This window comes from Myotis yumanensis, unplaced genomic scaffold (assembly GCF_028538775.1).
Source record: "Myotis yumanensis isolate MYYU_CA2020_CCGP unplaced genomic scaffold, mMyoYum1.0.hap1 SCAF_30, whole genome shotgun sequence".
Classification (NCBI taxonomy): domain Eukaryota; kingdom Metazoa; phylum Chordata; class Mammalia; order Chiroptera; family Vespertilionidae; genus Myotis; species Myotis yumanensis.
The window spans coordinates 187,055-208,537 of NW_027223781.1; positions in this window are offsets into that span (position 1 = coordinate 187,055).

A 21,483-nucleotide genomic window follows, 5' to 3' on the forward strand; every position below is an offset into this window, starting at 1 on the left:
GAAAACTGACTTTCCAACAGTTCAGAAATGACGAATATACGGTTTCCATTTATAATTCTTGTTAAATCTGTTAGATATTTAAAAGAAACTTGGTTAAAAAACTTTAAATTTCAATCTATAGACCCTAGACCACAATGTGAGTTAGACAGAACCTTTAAGAAATCAAAATAAAGGACCTTCTTTTGTGTAGGAAGGTTTCTGAAAAGCTCCGAAAACAAGTAAGTAGAACCTTACTCTCTGGGTGCCGTGTTCAAACACTGAAAGCTGTGAGAGAAACAGCTGTTTAGTCACGAGGATACTAATTATAATTGTATTTCCGGGAAAAAAACCCGGCATAAAAATCTACAAAATTAAAACCTGTAGAGTTCAGAACACGATGTTAGTTAGATTAAATCTCTAAGAAGTCAATAAAATAGTTCCTGGAGTTGTATTGGCATATATCTGAAACTCAAGGCTTCCATGTAAATACAGCCTTACTGTAACTGGGCTTTGTGCCAGAGTGAAAACTGACTTTCAAACAAGTCTGAAATGACGAATTACGGTTGCCATATATAATTCCTGTTCAATCTGTTAGATATTGAAAAGAAACTTGGTTACAACAGTTTAAAATTCAATCTATAGACCTTAGAACACTATGTGAGTTGGACTGAACCTTTTAGAAATCAGAATAATAGAACCGTGTTTTGTGTCGGATGGTATCTGCAAAGCTCGGAAAATAAGTAAATAGAGACATACTCTCTGTGGGGCCGTGTTCAAACACTGAAAGCCATCATAGAAAGAGTTGTTTAGTGAAGAGGATACCGATTACATTTCTATTTCCGGAAAAAACTTGTCGTTTTTAGAAAACCCGGCATATATATATTCAAAATTCAAGCCTGTAGAGTTCAGAACACGATGTTAGTTAGATTAAATCTCTAAGAAGTCAATAAAATAGATCCTGGAGTTTTATGGGAATATATCTGAAACCTTAGGGTCCCATGTAAATACAGCCTTACACTATCGGGGCCGTGTTCTAACAGTGAAAACTGACTTTCAAACACTTCTGAAATAACGAATATACGGTTGCCATGTATAATTCCTGTTCATTCTGTTATTTAAAAGAAACCTGGTTACAACCCTTTAAAATAGATTCGATAGACCTTAGAACACAATGTGAGTTGGTCAGAACCTTTAAGAAATCAAAATAATAGGACCCTCTTTTGTGTAGGAAGGTATATGAAAAGCTGAGAAAACAAGTAAGTAGAGCCTTACTCTCTGTGGGGCCATGATCCAAAACTGAAAGCCGTCATAGAAACAGCTGTCTAGTCACGAGGATACTGATTACATTTGTATTTATGGGAAAAAACTTGGCGTTTTTAAAAAACGCCACATAAAATTCTTCAAAATACGAGCCTGTAGAGTTCAGAACACGATGTTAGTTTGATTAAATCTCTAAGAAGTCAAAAAAATAGATCATGGAATTGTATGAGAATATATCTGAAACGCTAGGTTTCCATGGAAATACAGCCTTACTGTGGACGGGGCCGTGTTCTAACAGTGAAAACTGACTTTCCAACAGTTCAGAAATGACGAATATACGGTTTCCATTTATAATTCTTGTTAAATCTGTCAGATATTTAAAAGAAACTTGGTTAAAAAACTTTAAATTTCAATCTATAGACCTTAGACCACAATGTGAGTTGGACAGAACCTTTAAGAAATCAAAATAATAGGACCTTCTTTTGTGTAGGAAGGTTTCTGAAAAGCTCCGAAAACAAGTAAGTAGAACCTTACTCTCTGGGTGCCGTGTTCAAACACTGAAAGCTGTGAGAGAAACAGCTGTTTAGTCACGAGGATACTAATTATAATTGTATTTCCGGGAAAAAAAACCCGGCATAAAAATCTACAAAATTAAATCCTGTAGAGTTCAGAACACGATGTTAGTTAGATTAAATCTCTAAGAAGTCAATAAAATAGTTCCTGGAGTTGTATTGGCATATATCTGAAACTCAAGGCTTCCATGTAAATACAGCCTTACTGTAACTGGGCTTTGTGCCAGAGTGAAAACTGACTTTCAAACAAGTCTGAAATGACGAATTACGGTTGCCATATATAATTCCTGTTCAATCTGTTAGATATTGAAAAGAAACTTGGTTACAACAGTTTAAAATTCAATCTATAGACCTTAGAACACTATGTGAGTTGGACTGAACCTTTTAGAAATCAAAATAATAGAACCGTGTTTTGTGTCGGATGGTATCTGCAAAGCTCGGAAAATAAGTAAATAGAGACATACTCTCTGTGGGGCCGTGTTCAAACACTGAAAGCCATCATAGAAAGAGTTGTTTAGTGAAGAGGATACCGATTACATTTGTATTTCCGGAAAAAACTTGTCGTTTTTAGAAAACCCGGCATATATATATTCAAAATTCAAGCCTGTAGAGTTCAGAACACGATGTTAGTTAGATTAAATCTCTAAGAAGTCAATAAAATAGATCCTGGAGTTTTATGGGAATATATCTGAAACCTTAGGGTCCCATGTAAATACAGCCTTACACTATCGGGGCCGTGTTCTAACAGTGAAAACTGACTTTCAAACACTTCTGAAATAACGAATATACGGTTGCCATGTATAATTCCTGTTCATTCTGTTATTTAAAAGAAACCTGGTTACAACCCTTTAAAATAGATTCGATAGACCTTAGAACACAATGTGAGTTGGTCAGAACCTTTAAGAAATCAAAATAATAGGACCCTCTTTTGTGTAGGAAGGTATATGAAAAGCTGAGAAAACAAGTAAGTAGAGCCTTACTCTCTGTGGGGCCATGATCCAAAACTGAAAGCCGTCATAGAAACAGCTGTCTAGTCACGAGGATACTGATTACATTTGTATTTATGGGAAAAAACTTGGCGTTTTTAAAAAACGCCACATAAAATTCTTCAAAATACGAGCCTGTAGAGTTCAGAACACGATGTTAGTTTGATTAAATCTCTAAGAAGTCAAAAAAATAGATCATGGAATTGTATGAGAACATATCTGAAACGCTAGGTTTCCATGGAAATACAGCCTTACTGTGGACGGGGCCGTGTTCTAACAGTGAAAACTGACTTTCCAACAGTTCAGAAATGACGAATATACGGTTTCCATTTATAATTCTTGTTAAATCTGTTAGATATTTAAAAGAAACTTGGTTAAAAAACTTTAAATTTCAATCTATAGACCCTAGACCACAATGTGAGTTAGACAGAACCTTTAAGAAATCAAAATAAAGGACCTTCTTTTGTGTAGGAAGGTTTCTGAAAAGCTCCGAAAACAAGTAAGTAGAACCTTACTCTCTGGGTGCCGTGTTCAAACACTGAAAGCTGTGAGAGAAACAGCTGTTTAGTCACGAGGATACTAATTATAATTGTATTTCCGGGAAAAAAACCCGGCATAAAAATCTACAAAATTAAAACCTGTAGAGTTCAGAACACGATGTTAGTTAGATTAAATCTCTAAGAAGTCAATAAAATAGTTCCTGGAGTTGTATTGGCATATATCTGAAACTCAAGGCTTCCATGTAAATACAGCCTTACTGTAACTGGGCTTTGTGCCAGAGTGAAAACTGACTTTCAAACAAGTCTGAAATGACGAATTACGGTTGCCATATATAATTCCTGTTCAATCTGTTAGATATTGAAAAGAAACTTGGTTACAACAGTTTAAAATTCAATCTATAGACCTTAGAATACTATGTGAGTTGGACTGAACCTTTTAGAAATCAGAATAATAGAACCGTGTTTTGTATCGGATGGTATCTGCAAAGCTCGGAAAATAAGTAAATAGAGACATACTCTCTGTGGGGCCGTGTTCAAACACTGAAAGCCATCATAGAAAGAGTTGTTTAGTGAAGAGGATACCGATTACATTTGTATTTCCGGAAAAAACTTGTCGTTTTTAGAAAACCCGGCATATATATATTCAAAATTCAAGCCTGTAGAGTTCAGAACACGATGTTAGTTAGATTAAATCTCTAAGAAGTCAATAAAATAGATCCTGGAGTTTTATGGGAATATATCTGAAACCTTAGGGTCCCATGTAAATACAGCCTTACACTATCGGGGCCGTGTTCTAACAGTGAAAACTGACTTTCAAACACTTCTGAAATAACGAATATACGGTTGCCATGTATAATTCCTGTTCATTCTGTTATTTAAAAGAAACCTGGTTACAACCCTTTAAAATAGATTCGATAGACCTTAGAACACAATGTGAGTTGGTCAGAACCTTTAAGAAATCAAAATAATAGGACCCTCTTTTGTGTAGGAAGGTATATGAAAAGCTGAGAAAACAAGTAAGTAGAGCCTTACTCTCTGTGGGGCCATGATCCAAAACTGAAAGCCGTCATAGAAACAGCTGTTTAGTCACGAGGATACTGATTACATTTGTATTTATGGGAAAAAACTTGGCGTTTTTAAAAAACGCCACATAAAATTCTTCAAAATACGAGCCTGTAGAGTTCAGAACACGATGTTAGTTTGATTAAATCTCTAAGAAGTCAAAAAAATAGATCATGGAATTGTATGAGAACATATCTGAAACGCTAGGTTTCCATGGAAATACAGCCTTACTGTGGACGGGGCCGTGTTCTAACAGTGAAAACTGACTTTCCAACAGTTCAGAAATGACGAATATACGGTTTCCATTTATAATTCTTGTTAAATCTGTTAGATATTTAAAAGAAACTTGGTTAAAAAACTTTAAATTTCAATCTATAGACCCTAGACCACAATGTGAGTTAGACAGAACCTTTAAGAAATCAAAATAAAGGACCTTCTTTTGTGTAGGAAGGTTTCTGAAAAGCTCCGAAAACAAGTAAGTAGAACCTTACTCTCTGGGTGCCGTGTTCAAACACTGAAAGCTGTGAGAGAAACAGCTGTTTAGTCACGAGGATACTAATTATAATTGTATTTCCGGGAAAAAAACCCGGCATAAAAATCTACAAAATTAAAACCTGTAGAGTTCAGAACACGATGTTAGTTAGATTAAATCTCTAAGAAGTCAATAAAATAGTTCCTGGAGTTGTATTGGCATATATCTGAAACTCAAGGCTTCCATGTAAATACAGCCTTACTGTAACTGGGCTTTGTGCCAGAGTGAAAACTGACTTTCAAACAAGTCTGAAATGACGAATTACGGTTGCCATATATAATTCCTGTTCAATCTGTTAGATATTGAAAAGAAACTTGGTTACAACAGTTTAAAATTCAATCTATAGACCTTAGAATACTATGTGAGTTGGACTGAACCTTTTAGAAATCAGAATAATAGAACCGTGTTTTGTATCGGATGGTATCTGCAAAGCTCGGAAAATAAGTAAATAGAGACATACTCTCTGTGGGGCCGTGTTCAAACACTGAAAGCCATCATAGAAAGAGTTGTTTAGTGAAGAGGATACCGATTACATTTGTATTTCCGGAAAAAACTTGTCGTTTTTAGAAAACCCGGCATATATATATTCAAAATTCAAGCCTGTAGAGTTCAGAACACGATGTTAGTTAGATTAAATCTCTAAGAAGTCAATAAAATAGATCCTGGAGTTTTATGGGAATATATCTGAAACCTTAGGGTCCCATGTAAATACAGCCTTACACTATCGGGGCCGTGTTCTAACAGTGAAAACTGACTTTCAAACACTTCTGAAATAACGAATATACGGTTGCCATGTATAATTCCTGTTCATTCTGTTATTTAAAAGAAACCTGGTTACAACCCTTTAAAATAGATTCGATAGACCTTAGAACACAATGTGAGTTGGTCAGAACCTTTAAGAAATCAAAATAATAGGACCCTCTTTTGTGTAGGAAGGTATATGAAAAGCTGAGAAAACAAGTAAGTAGAGCCTTACTCTCTGTGGGGCCATGATCCAAAACTGAAAGCCGTCATAGAAACAGCTGTTTAGTCACGAGGATACTGATTACATTTGTATTTATGGGAAAAAACTTGGCGTTTTTAAAAAACGCCACATAAAATTCTTCAAAATACGAGCCTGTAGAGTTCAGAACACGATGTTAGTTTGATTAAATCTCTAAGAAGTCAAAAAAATAGATCATGGAATTGTATGAGAATATATCTGAAACGCTAGGTTTCCATGGAAATACAGCCTTACTGTGGACGGGGCCGTGTTCTAACAGTGAAAACTGACTTTCCAACAGTTCAGAAATGACGAATATACGGTTTCCATTTATAATTCTTGTTAAATCTGTTAGATATTTAAAAGAAACTTGGTTAAAAAACTTTAAATTTCAATCTATAGACCTTAGACCACAATGTGAGTTGGACAGAACCTTTAAGAAATCAAAATAATAGGACCTTCTTTTGTGTAGGAAGGTTTCTGAAAAGCTCCGAAAACAAGTAAGTAGAACCTTACTCTCTGGGTGCCGTGTTCAAACACTGAAAGCTGTGAGAGAAACAGCTGTTTAGTCACGAGGATACTAATTATAATTGTATTTCCGGGAAAAAAAACCCGGCATAAAAATCTACAAAATTAAATCCTGTAGAGTTCAGAACACGATGTTAGTTAGATTAAATCTCTAAGAAGTCAATAAAATAGTTCCTGGAGTTGTATTGGCATATATCTGAAACTCAAGGCTTCCATGTAAATACAGCCTTACTGTAACTGGGCTTTGTGCCAGAGTGAAAACTGACTTTCAAACAAGTCTGAAATGACGAATTACGGTTGCCATATATAATTCCTGTTCAATCTGTTAGATATTGAAAAGAAACTTGGTTACAACAGTTTAAAATTCAATCTATAGACCTTAGAACACTATGTGAGTTGGACTGAACCTTTTAGAAATCAAAATAATAGAACCGTGTTTTGTGTCGGATGGTATCTGCAAAGCTCGGAAAATAAGTAAATAGAGACATACTCTCTGTGGGGCCGTGTTCAAACACTGAAAGCCATCATAGAAAGAGTTGTTTAGTGAAGAGGATACCGATTACATTTGTATTTCCGGAAAAAACTTGTCGTTTTTAGAAAACCCGGCATATATATATTCAAAATTCAAGCCTGTAGAGTTCAGAACACGATGTTAGTTAGATTAAATCTCTAAGAAGTCAATAAAATAGATCCTGGAGTTTTATGGGAATATATCTGAAACCTTAGGGTCCCATGTAAATACAGCCTTACACTATCGGGGCCGTGTTCTAACAGTGAAAACTGACTTTCAAACACTTCTGAAATAACGAATATACGGTTGCCATGTATAATTCCTGTTCATTCTGTTATTTAAAAGAAACCTGGTTACAACCCTTTAAAATAGATTCGATAGACCTTAGAACACAATGTGAGTTGGTCAGAACCTTTAAGAAATCAAAATAATAGGACCCTCTTTTGTGTAGGAAGGTATATGAAAAGCTGAGAAAACAAGTAAGTAGAGCCTTACTCTCTGTGGGGCCATGATCCAAAACTGAAAGCCGTAATAGAAACAGCTGTCTAGTCACGAGGATACTGATTACATTTGTATTTATGGGAAAAAACTTGGCGTTTTTAAAAAACGCCACATAAAATTCTTCAAAATACGAGCCTGTAGAGTTCAGAACACGATGTTAGTTTGATTAAATCTCTAAGAAGTCAAAAAAATAGATCATGGAATTGTATGAGAATATATCTGAAACGCTAGGTTTCCATGGAAATACAGCCTTACTGTGGACGGGGCCGTGTTCTAACAGTGAAAACTGACTTTCCAACAGTTCAGAAATGACGAATATACGGTTTCCATTTATAATTCTTGTTAAATCTGTTAGATATTTAAAAGAAACTTGGTTAAAAAACTTTAAATTTCAATCTATAGACCCTAGACCACAATGTGAGTTAGACAGAACCTTTAAGAAATCAAAATAAAGGACCTTCTTTTGTGTAGGAAGGTTTCTGAAAAGCTCCGAAAACAAGTAAGTAGAACCTTACTCTCTGGGTGCCGTGTTCAAACACTGAAAGCTGTGAGAGAAACAGCTGTTTAGTCACGAGGATACTAATTATAATTGTATTTCCGGGAAAAAAACCCGGCATAAAAATCTACAAAATTAAAACCTGTAGAGTTCAGAACACGATGTTAGTTAGATTAAATCTCTAAGAAGTCAATAAAATAGTTCCTGGAGTTGTATTGGCATATATCTGAAACTCAAGGCTTCCATGTAAATACAGCCTTACTGTAACTGGGCTTTGTGCCAGAGTGAAAACTGACTTTCAAACAAGTCTGAAATGACGAATTACGGTTGCCATATATAATTCCTGTTCAATCTGTTAGATATTGAAAAGAAACTTGGTTACAACAGTTTAAAATTCAATCTATAGACCTTAGAACACTATGTGAGTTGGACTGAACCTTTTAGAAATCAGAATAATAGAACCGTGTTTTGTATCGGATGGTACCTGCAAAGCTCGGAAAATAAGTAAATAGAGACATACTCTCTGTGGGGCCGTGTTCAAACACTGAAAGCCATCATAGAAAGAGTTGTTTAGTGAAGAGGATACCGATTACATTTGTATTTCCGGAAAAAACTTGTCGTTTTTAGAAAACCCGGCATATATATATTCAAAATTCAAGCCTGTAGAGTTCAGAACACGATGTTAGTTAGATTAAATCTCTAAGAAGTCAATAAAATAGATCCTGGAGTTTTATGGGAATATATCTGAAACCTTAGGGTCCCATGTAAATACAGCCTTACACTATCGGGGCCGTGTTCTAACAGTGAAAACTGACTTTCAAACACTTCTGAAATAACGAATATACGGTTGCCATGTATAATTCCTGTTCATTCTGTTATTTAAAAGAAACCTGGTTACAACCCTTTAAAATAGATTCGATAGACCTTAGAACACAATGTGAGTTGGTCAGAACCTTTAAGAAATCAAAATAATAGGACCCTCTTTTGTGTAGGAAGGTATATGAAAAGCTGAGAAAACAAGTAAGTAGAGCCTTACTCTCTGTGGGGCCATGATCCAAAACTGAAAGCCGTCATAGAAACAGCTGTTTAGTCACGAGGATACTGATTACATTTGTATTTATGGGAAAAAACTTGGCGTTTTTAAAAAACGCCACATAAAATTCTTCAAAATACGAGCCTGTAGAGTTCAGAACACGATGTTAGTTTGATTAAATCTCTAAGAAGTCAAAAAAATAGATCATGGAATTGTATGAGAATATATCTGAAACGCTAGGTTTCCATGGAAATACAGCCTTACTGTGGACGGGGCCGTGTTCTAACAGTGAAAACTGACTTTCCAACAGTTCAGAAATGACGAATATACGGTTTCCATTTATAATTCTTGTTAAATCTGTTAGATATTTAAAAGAAACTTGGTTAAAAAACTTTAAATTTCAATCTATAGACCTTAGACCACAATGTGAGTTGGACAGAACCTTTAAGAAATCAAAATAATAGGACCTTCTTTTGTGTAGGAAGGTTTCTGAAAAGCTCCGAAAACAAGTAAGTAGAACCTTACTCTCTGGGTGCCGTGTTCAAACACTGAAAGCTGTGAGAGAAACAGCTGTTTAGTCACGAGGATACTAATTATAATTGTATTTCCGGGAAAAAAAACCCGGCATAAAAATCTACAAAATTAAATCCTGTAGAGTTCAGAACACGATGTTAGTTAGATTAAATCTCTAAGAAGTCAATAAAATAGTTCCTGGAGTTGTATTGGCATATATCTGAAACTCAAGGCTTCCATGTAAATACAGCCTTACTGTAACTGGGCTTTGTGCCAGAGTGAAAACTGACTTTCAAACAAGTCTGAAATGACGAATTACGGTTGCCATATATAATTCCTGTTCAATCTGTTAGATATTGAAAAGAAACTTGGTTACAACAGTTTAAAATTCAATCTATAGACCTTAGAACACTATGTGAGTTGGACTGAACCTTTTAGAAATCAAAATAATAGAACCGTGTTTTGTGTCGGATGGTATCTGCAAAGCTCGGAAAATAAGTAAATAGAGACATACTCTCTGTGGGGCCATGTTCAAACACTGAAAGCCATCATAGAAAGAGTTGTTTAGTGAAGAGGATACCGATTACATTTGTATTTCCGGAAAAAACTTGTCGTTTTTAGAAAACCCGGCATATATATATTCAAAATTCAAGCCTGTAGAGTTCAGAACACGATGTTAGTTAGATTAAATCTCTAAGAAGTCAATAAAATAGATCCTGGAGTTTTATGGGAATATATCTGAAACCTTAGGGTCCCATGTAAATACAGCCTTACACTATCGGGGCCGTGTTCTAACAGTGAAAACTGACTTTCAAACACTTCTGAAATAACGAATATACGGTTGCCATGTATAATTCCTGTTCATTCTGTTATTTAAAAGAAACCTGGTTACAACCCTTTAAAATAGATTCGATAGACCTTAGAACACAATGTGAGTTGGTCAGAACCTTTAAGAAATCAAAATAATAGGACCCTCTTTTGTGTAGGAAGGTATATGAAAAGCTGAGAAAACAAGTAAGTAGAGCCTTACTCTCTGTGGGGCCATGATCCAAAACTGAAAGCCGTAATAGAAACAGCTGTCTAGTCACGAGGATACTGATTACATTTGTATTTATGGGAAAAAACTTGGCGTTTTTAAAAAACGCCACATAAAATTCTTCAAAATACGAGCCTGTAGAGTTCAGAACACGATGTTAGTTTGATTAAATCTCTAAGAAGTCAAAAAAATAGATCATGGAATTGTATGAGAATATATCTGAAACGCTAGGTTTCCATGGAAATACAGCCTTACTGTGGACGGGGCCGTGTTCTAACAGTGAAAACTGACTTTCCAACAGTTCAGAAATGACGAATATACGGTTTCCATTTATAATTCTTGTTAAATCTGTTAGATATTTAAAAGAAACTTGGTTAAAAAACTTTAAATTTCAATCTATAGACCCTAGACCACAATGTGAGTTAGACAGAACCTTTAAGAAATCAAAATAAAGGACCTTCTTTTGTGTAGGAAGGTTTCTGAAAAGCTCCGAAAACAAGTAAGTAGAACCTTACTCTCTGGGTGCCGTGTTCAAACACTGAAAGCTGTGAGAGAAACAGCTGTTTAGTCACGAGGATACTAATTATAATTGTATTTCCGGGAAAAAAACCCGGCATAAAAATCTACAAAATTAAAACCTGTAGAGTTCAGAACACGATGTTAGTTAGATTAAATCTCTAAGAAGTCAATAAAATAGTTCCTGGAGTTGTATTGGCATATATCTGAAACTCAAGGCTTCCATGTAAATACAGCCTTACTGTAACTGGGCTTTGTGCCAGAGTGAAAACTGACTTTCAAACAAGTCTGAAATGACGAATTACGGTTGCCATATATAATTCCTGTTCAATCTGTTAGATATTGAAAAGAAACTTGGTTACAACAGTTTAAAATTCAATCTATAGACCTTAGAACACTATGTGAGTTGGACTGAACCTTTTAGAAATCAAAATAATAGAACCGTGTTTTGTGTCGGATGGTATCTGCAAAGCTCGGAAAATAAGTAAATAGAGACATACTCTCTGTGGGGCCGTGTTCAAACACTGAAAGCCATCATAGAAAGAGTTGTTTAGTGAAGAGGATACCGATTACATTTGTATTTCCGGAAAAAACTTGTCGTTTTTAGAAAACCCGGCATATATATATTCAAAATTCAAGCCTGTAGAGTTCAGAACACGATGTTAGTTAGATTAAATCTCTAAGAAGTCAATAAAATAGATCCTGGAGTTTTATGGGAATATATCTGAAACCTTAGGGTCCCATGTAAATACAGCCTTACACTATCGGGGCCGTGTTCTAACAGTGAAAACTGACTTTCAAACACTTCTGAAATAACGAATATACGGTTGCCATGTATAATTCCTGTTCATTCTGTTATTTAAAAGAAACCTGGTTACAACCCTTTAAAATAGATTCGATAGACCTTAGAACACAATGTGAGTTGGTCAGAACCTTTAAGAAATCAAAATAATAGGACCCTCTTTTGTGTAGGAAGGTATATGAAAAGCTGAGAAAACAAGTAAGTAGAGCCTTACTCTCTGTGGGGCCATGATCCAAAACTGAAAGCCGTCATAGAAACAGCTGTCTAGTCACGAGGATACTGATTACATTTGTATTTATGGGAAAAAACTTGGCGTTTTTAAAAAACGCCACATAAAATTCTTCAAAATACGAGCCTGTAGAGTTCAGAACACGATGTTAGTTTGATTAAATCTCTAAGAAGTCAAAAAAATAGATCATGGAATTGTATGAGAATATATCTGAAACGCTAGGTTTCCATGGAAATACAGCCTTACTGTGGACGGGGCCGTGTTCTAACAGTGAAAACTGACTTTCCAACAGTTCAGAAATGACGAATATACGGTTTCCATTTATAATTCTTGTTAAATCTGTTAGATATTTAAAAGAAACTTGGTTAAAAAACCTTAAATATCAATCTATAGACCTTAGACCACAATGTGAGTTGGACAGAACCTTTAAGAAATCAAAATAATAGGACCTTCTTTTGTGTAGGAAGGTTTCTGAAAAGCTCCGAAAACAAGGAAGTAGAACCTTACTCTCTGGGTGCCGTGTTCAAACACTGAAAGCTGTGAGAGAAACAGCTGTTTAGTCACGAGGATACTAATTATAATTGTATTTCCGGGAAAAAAACCCGGCATAAAAAACTACAAAATTAAATCCTGTAGAGTTCAGAACACGATGTTAGTTAGATTAAATCTCTAAGAAGTCAATAAAATAGTTCCTGGAGTTGTATTGGCATATATCTGAAACTCAAGGCTTCCATGTAAATACAGCCTTACTGTAACTGGGCTTTGTGCCAGAGTGAAAACTGACTTTCAAACAAGTCTGAAATGACGAATTACGGTTGCCATATATAATTCCTGTTCAATCTGTTAGATATTGAAAAGAAACTTGGTTACAACAGTTTAAAATTCAATCTATAGACCTTAGAACACTATGTGAGTTGGACTGAACCTTTTAGAAATCAAAATAATAGAACCGTGTTTTGTGTCGGATGGTATCTGCAAAGCTCGGAAAATAAGTAAATAGAGACATACTCTCTGTGGGGCCGTGTTCAAACACTGAAAGCCATCATAGAAAGAGTTGTTTAATGAAGAGGATACCGATTACATTTGTATTTCCGGAAAAAACTTGTCGTTTTTAGAAAACCCGGCATATATATATTCAAAATTCAAGCCTGTAGAGTTCAGAACACGATGTTAGTTAGATTAAATCTCTAAGAAGTCAATAAAATAGATCCTGGAGTTTTATGGGAATATATCTGAAACCTTAGGGTCCCATGTAAATACAGCCTTACACTATCGGGGCCATGTTCTAACAGTGAAAACTGACTTTCAAACACTTCTGAAATAACGAATATACGGTTGCCATGTATAATTCCTGTTCATTCTGTTATTTAAAAGAAACCTGGTTACAACCCTTTAAAATAGATTCTGTAGACCTTAGAACACAATGTGAGTTGGTCAGAACCTTTAAGAAATCAAAATAATAGGACCCTCTTTTGTGTAGGAAGGTATATGAAAAGCTGAGAAAACAAGTAAGTAGAGCCTTACTCTCTGTGGGGCCATGATCCAAAACTGAAAGCCGTCATAGAAACAGCTGTTTAGTCACGAGGATACTGATTACATTTGTATTTATGGGAAAAAACTTAGCGTTTTTAAAAACCTTACATAAAATTCTTCAAAATATGAGCCTGTAATGTTCAGAACACGATGTTTGTTAGATTAAACCTCTAAGAATTCAAAAAAATAGACCATGGAATTGTTTGAGAATATATCTGAAACGCTAGGTTTCCATGGAAATACAGCCTTACTGTGGAAGGGGCCGTGTTCTAACAGTGAAAACTGACTTTCAAACAGTTCAGGTTTGACGAAAATACGGTTTCCATTTATAATTCTTGTTAAATCTGTTATATATTTAAAAGAAACTTGGTTACAAAACTTTAAATTTCAATCTATAGACCTTAGACCACAATGTGAGTTGGACAGAACCTTTAAGAAATCAAAATAATAGGACCTTCTTTTGTGTAGGAAGGTATCTGAAAAGTTCCGAAATCAAGTAAGTAGAACCTTACTCTCTGGGTGCCGTGTTCAAACACTGAAAGCTGTCAGAGAAACAGCTGTTTAGTCACGAGGATACTAATTATAATTGTATTTCCGGGAAAAAACCCGGCATAAAAATCTTCAAAAGTAAAACCTGTAGAGTTCAGAACACGATGTTAGTTAGATTAAATCTCTAAGAAGTCAATAAAATAGATCCTGGAGTTGTACGGGCATATATCTGAAACTCTAGGCTTCCATGTACATACAGCCTTACTGTAACTGGGTTTTGTGCTAGAGGGAAATCTGACTTTCAAACAAGTGGGAAATGACGAATTACGGTTGTCATATATAATTCCTGTTCAATCTGTTAGATATTGAAAAGAAACTTGGTTACAACAGTTTAAAATTCAATCTATAGACCTTAGAACACTATGTGAGTTGGACTGAACCTTTTAGTAATCAAAATAATAGAACCTTGTTTTGTGTAGGATGGTGTCTGAAAAGCTCGGTAAATAAGTAATAAGAGACATACTCTCTGTGGGGCCGTGTTCAAACACTGAAAGCCGTCATAGAAATAGTTGTTTAGTCAAGAGGATACCGATTACATTTGTATTTCCGAAAAAATCTTGTCGTTTTTAGAAAACCCGGCATATATATATTCAAAATTCAAGCCTGTAGGGTTCAGAACACGATGTTAGTTAGATTAAATCTCTAAGAAGTCAATAAAGTAGATCCTGGAGTTGTATGGGAATATATCTGAAACGTTAGGGTCCCATGTAAATACAGCCTTACACTATCGGGGCCGTGTTCTAACAGTGAAAACTGACTTTCAAACACTTCTGAAATAACGAATATACGGTTGCCATATATAATTCTTGTTCTTCTCTTATTTAAAAGAAACCTGGTTACAACCCTTTAAAATAGATTCTGTAGACCGTAGAACACAATGTGAGTTGGACAGAATCTTTAAGAAATCAAAATAATAGAACCTGGTTTTGTGTAGGCTGGTATCTGAAAAGCTCGGAAAATAAGTACATAGAGACATACTCTCTGTGGGGCCGTGTTCAAACACTGAAAGCCATCATAGAAAGTGTTGTTTAGTGAAGAGGATACCGATTACACTTGTATTTCCGGAAAAAACTTGTCGTTTTTAGAAAACCCGGCATATATATATTCAAAATTCAAGCCTGTAGAGTTCAGAACACGATGTTAGTTAGATTAAATCTCTAAGAAGTCAATAAAATAGATCCTGGAGTTTTATGGGAATATATCTGAAACCTTAGGGTCCCATGTAAATACAGCCTTACACTATCGGGGCCGTGTTCTAACAGTGAAAACTGACTTTCAAACACTTCTGAAATAACGAATATACGGTTGCCATGTATAATTCCTGTTCATTCTGTTATTTAAAAGAAACCTGGTTACAACCCTTTAAAATAGATTCGATAGACCTTAGAAGACAATGTGAGTTGGTCAGAACCTTTAAGAAATAAAAATAATAAGACCCTCTTTTGTGTAGGAAGGTATATGAAAAGCTAAGAAAACAAGTAAGTAGAGCCTTACTCTCTGGGGGCCATGATCCAAAACTGAAAGCCGTCATAGAAACAGCTGTTTAGTCACGAGGATACTGATTACATTTGTATTTATGGGAAAAAACTTGGCGTTTTTAAAAAACGCCACATAAAATTCTTCAAAATACGAGCCTGTAGAGTTCAGAACACGATGTTAGTTTGATTGAATCTCTAAGAAGTCAAAAAAATAGATCATGGAATTGTATGAGAATATATCTGAAACGCTAGGTTTCCATGGAAATACAGCCTTACTGTGGACGGGGCCGTGTTCTAACAGTGAAAACTGACTTTCCAACAGTTCAGAAATGACGAATATACGGTTTCCATTTATAATTCTTGTTAAATCTGTTAGATATTTAAAAGAAAGTTGGTTAAAAAACTTTAAATTTCAATCTATAGACCTTAGACCACAATGTGAGTTGGACAGAACCTTTAAGAAATCAAAATAATAGGACCTTCTTTTGTGTAGGAAGGTTTCTGAAAAGCTCCGAAAACAAGTAAGTAGAACCTTACTCTCTGGGTGCCGTGTTCAAACACTGAAAGCTGTGAGAGAAACAGCTGTTTAGTCACGAGGATACTAATTATAATTGTATTTCCGGGAAAAAAACCCGGCATAAAAATCTTCAAAATTAAAACCTGTAGAGTTCAGAACACGATGTTAGTTAGATTAAATCTCTAAGAAGTCAATAAAATAGTTCCTGGAGTTGTATTGGCATATATCTGAAACTCAAGGCTTCCATGTAAATACAGCCTTACTGTAACTGGGCTTTGTGCCAGAGTGAAAACTGACTTTCAAACAAGTCTGAAATGACGAATTACGGTTGCCATATATAATTCCTGTTCAATCTGTTAGATATTGAAAAGAAACTTGGTTACAACAGTTTAAAATTCAATCTATAGACCTTAGAACACTATGTGAGTTGGACTGAACCTTTTAGAAATCAAAATAATAGAACCGTGTTTTGTGTCGGATGGTATCTGCAAAGCTCGGAAAATAAGTAAATAGAGACATACTCTCTGTGGGGCCGTGTTCAAACACTGAAAGCCATCATAGAAAGAGTTGTTTAGTGAAGAGGATAGCGATTACATTTGTATTTCCGGAAAAAACTTGTCGTTTTTAGAAAACCCGGCATATATATATTCAAAATTCAAGCCTGTAGAGTTCAGAACACGATGTTAGTTAGATTAAATCTCTAAGAAGTCAATAAAATAGATCCTGGAGTTTTATGGGAATATATCTGAAACCTTAGGGTCCCATGTAAATACAGCCTTACACTATCGGGGCCGTGTTCTAACAGTGAAAACGGACTTTCAAACACTTCTGAAATAACGAATATACGGTTGCCATGTATAATTCCTGTTCATTCTGTTATTTAAAAGAAACCTGGTTACAACCCTTTAAAATAGATTCGATAGACCTTAGAACACAATGTGAGTTGGTCAGAACCTTTAAGAAATCAAAATAATAGGACCCTCTTTTGTGTAGGAAGGTATATGAAAAGCTGAGAAAACAAGTAAGTAGAGCCTTACTCTCTGTGGGGCCATGATCCAAAACTGAAAGCCGTCATAGAAACAGCTGTTTAGTCATGAGGATACTGATTACATTTGTATTTATGGGAAAAAACTTGGCGTTTTTAAAAAACGCCACATAAAATTCTTCAAAATACGAGCCTGTAGAGTTCAGAACACGATGTTAGTTTGATTAAATCTCTAAGAAGTCAAAAAAATAGATCATGGAATTGTATGAGAATATATCTGAAACGCTAGGTTTCCATGGAAATACAGCCTTACTGTGGACGGGGCCGTGTTCTAACAGTGAAAACTGACTTTCCAACAGTTCAGAAATGACGAATATACGGTTTCCATTTATAATTCTTGTTAAATCTGTTAGATATTTAAAAGAAACTTGGTTAAAAAACTTTAAATTTCAATCTATAGACCTTAGACCACAATGTGAGTTGGACAGAACCTTTAAGAAATCAAAATAATAGGAGCTTCTTTTGTGTAGGAAGGTTTCTGAAAAGCTCCGAAAACAAGTAAGTAGAACCTTACTCTCTGGGTGCCGTGTTCAAACACTGAAAGCTGTGAGAGAAACAGCTGTTTAGTCACGAGGATACTAATTATAATTGTATTTCCGGGAAAAAAACCCGGCATAAAAATCTACAAAATTAAAACCTGTAGAGTTCAGAACACGATGTTAGTTAGATTAAATCTCTAAGAAGTCAATAAAATAGATCCTGGAGTTGTATTGGCATATATCTGAAACTCAAGGCTTCCATGTAAATACAGCCTTACTGTAACTGGGCTTTGTGCTAGAGTGAAAACTGACTTTCAAACAAGTCTGAAATGACGAATTACGGTTGCCATATATAATTCCTGTTCAATCTGTTAGATATTGAAAAGAAACTTGGTTACAACAGTTTAAAATTCAATCTATAGACCTTAGAACACTATGTGAGTTGGACTGAACCTTTAAGAAATCAAAATAATAGGACCTTCTTTTGTGTAGGAAGGAATTTGAGCAGCTCCGAAAACAAGTAAGTAGAACGTTACGCTCTGGGTGCCGTGTTCAAACACTGAAAGCTGTCAGAGAAACAGCTGTTTAGTCAGGAGGATACTAATTATAATTGTATTTCCGGGAAAAAACCCGGCATAAAAATCTTCAAAATTAAAACCTGTAGAGTTCAGAACACGATGTTAGTTAGATTAAATCTCTAAGAAGTCAATAAAATAGATCCTGGAGTTGTATGGGCATATATCTGAAACATTAGGCTTCCATCTAAATACAGCCTTACTGTAACTTGGCTTTGTGCTAGAGTGAAAACTGACTCTCAAACAAGTGGGAAATGACGAATTTACGGTTGCCATATATAATTCCTGTTCAATCTGTTAGATATTGAAAAGAAACTTGGTTACAACAGTTTAAAATTCAATCTATAGACCTTAGAACACCATGTGAGTTGGACTGACCTTTTAGAAATCAAAATAATAGAACCTTGTTTTGTGTAGGATGGTATCTGAAAAGCTCGGAAAATAAGTCAATAGAGACATACTCTCTGTGGGGCCGTGTTCAAACACTGAAAGCCGTCATAGAAACAGTTGTTTAGTCAAGAGCATACCGATTACATTTGTATTTCCGGAAAAAACTTGTCGTTTTTAGAAAACCCGGCATATATATATTCAAAATTCAAGCCTGTAGAGTTCAGAACGCGATGTTAGTTAGATTAAATCTCTAAGAAGTCAATAAAATAGATCCTGGAGTTGTAGGGGAATATATCTGAAACGTTAGGGTCCCATGTAAATACAGCCTTACACTATCAGGGCCGTGTTCTAACAGTGAAAACTGACTTTCAAACACTTCTGAAATAACGAATATACGGTTGCCATATATAATTCCTGTTCATTCTGTTATTGAAAAGAAACCTGGTTACAACCCTTTAAAATAGATTCGATAGACCTTAGAACACAATGTGAGTTGGACAGAACCTTTAAGAAATCAAAATAATAGGACCTTCTTTTGTGTAGTAAGGTATCTGAAAAGCTGAGAAAACAAGTAAATAGAGCCTTACTCTCTGTGGGGCCATGATCCAAAACTGAAAGCCGTCATAGAAACAGCTGTTTAGTCACGAGGATACTGATTACATTTGTATTTATGGGAAAAAACTTGGCGTTTTTAAAAAACGCCACATAAAATTCTTCAAAATACGAGCCTGTAGAGTTCAGAACACGATGTTAGTTAGAATAAATCTCTAAGAAGTCAAAAAAATAGGTCATGGAATTGTATGAGAATATATCTGAAACGCTAGGTTTCCATGGAAATACAGCCTTACTGTGGACGGGGCCGTGTTCTAACAGTGAAAACTGACTTTCCAACAGTTCAGAAATGACGAATATACGGTTTCCATTTATCATTCTTGTTAAATCTGTTAGATATTTAAAAGAAACTTGGTTAAAAAACTTTAAATTTCAATCTATAGACCTTAGACCACAATGTGAGTTGGACAGAACCTTTAAGAAATCAAAATAATAGGACCTTCTTTTGTGTAGGAAGGTTTCTGAAAAGCTCCGAAAACAAGTAAGTAGAACCTTACTCTCTGGGTGCCGGGTTCAAACACTGAAAGCTGTGAGAGAAACAGCTGTTTAGTCACGAGCATACTAATTATAATTGTATTTCCGGGAAAAAACCCGGCATAAAAATCTACAAAATTAAAACCTGTAGAGTTCAGAACACGATGTTAGTTAGATTAAATCTCTAAGAAGTCAATAAAATAGATCCTGGAGTTGTATTGGCATATATCTGAAACTCAAGGCTTCCATGTAAATACAGCCTTACTGTAACTGGGCTTTGTGCTAGAGTGAAAACTGACTTTCAAACAAGTCTGAAATGACGAATTACGGTTGCCATATATAATTCCTGTTCAATCTTTTAGATATTGAAAAGAAACTTGGTTACAACAGTTTAAAATTCAATCTATAGACCTTAGAACACTATGTGAGTTGGACTGAACCTTTTAGAAATCAGAATAATAGAACCTTGTTTTGTGTAGGATGGTATCTGAAACGCTCGGAAAATAAGTAAATAGAGACATACTCTCTTAGGGGCCGTGTTCAAACACTGAAAGCTGTCATAGAAAGAGTTGTTTAGTCAAGAGGATACCGATTACATTTGTATTTCCGGAAAAAACTTGTCCTTTTTAAAAACCCGGCATATATATATTCAAAATTCAAGACTGTAGAGTTCAGAACACGATGTTAGTTAGATTAAATCTCTAAGAAGTCAATAAAATAGATCCTGGAGTTGTATGGGCATATATCTGAAACACTAGGCTTCCATCTAAATACAGCCTTACTGTAACTGGGCTTTGTGCTAGAGTGAAAACTGACTTTCAAACAAGTGGGAAATGACGAATTTACGGTTGCCATATATAATTCCTGTTCAATCTGTTAGATATTGAAAAGAAACTTGGTTACAACAGTTTAAAATTCAATCTATAGACCTTAGAACACTATGTGAGTTGGACTGAACCTTTTAGAAATCAAAATAATAGAACCTTGTTTTGTGTAGGATGGTATCTGAAAAGCTCGGAAAATAAGTAAATAGAGACATACTGTCTGTGGGGCCGTGTGCAAACACTGAAAGCCGTCATAGAAACAGTTGTTTAGTCAAGAGGATACCGATTACATTTGTATTTCCGGAAAAAACGTCGTTTTTAGGAAACCCGGCATATATATATTCAAAATTCAAGACTGTAGAGTTCAGAACACGATGTTAGTTAGATTAAATCTCTAAGAATTCAAGAAAATAGATCATGGAATTGTATGAGAATATATGTGAAACGCTAGGTTTCCATGGAAATACAGCCTTACTGTGGACGGGGCTGTGTTCTAACAGTGAAAACTGACTTTCAAACAGTACAGAAATGACGAATATACGGTTCCCATTTATAATTCTTGTTAAATCTGTTATATATTTAAAAGAAACTTGGTTAGAAAACTTTAAATTTCAATCTATAGACCTTAGACCACAATGTGAGTTGGACAGAACCTTTAAGAAATAAAAATAATAGGACCTTCTTTTGTGTAGGAAGGTATCTGAAAAGCTCCGAAAACAAGTAAGTAGAACCTTACTCTCTGGGTGCCCTGTTCAAACACTGAAAGCTGTCAGAGAAACAGCTGTTTAGTCAGGAGGATACTAATTATAATTGTATTTCCGGGAAAAAACCCGGCATAAAAATCTTCAAAATTAAAACCTGTAGAGTTCAGAACACGATGTTAGTTTGATTAAATCTCTAAGAAGTCAAAAAAATAGGTCATGGAATTGTATGAGAAAATATCTGAAACGCTAGGTTTCCATGGAAATA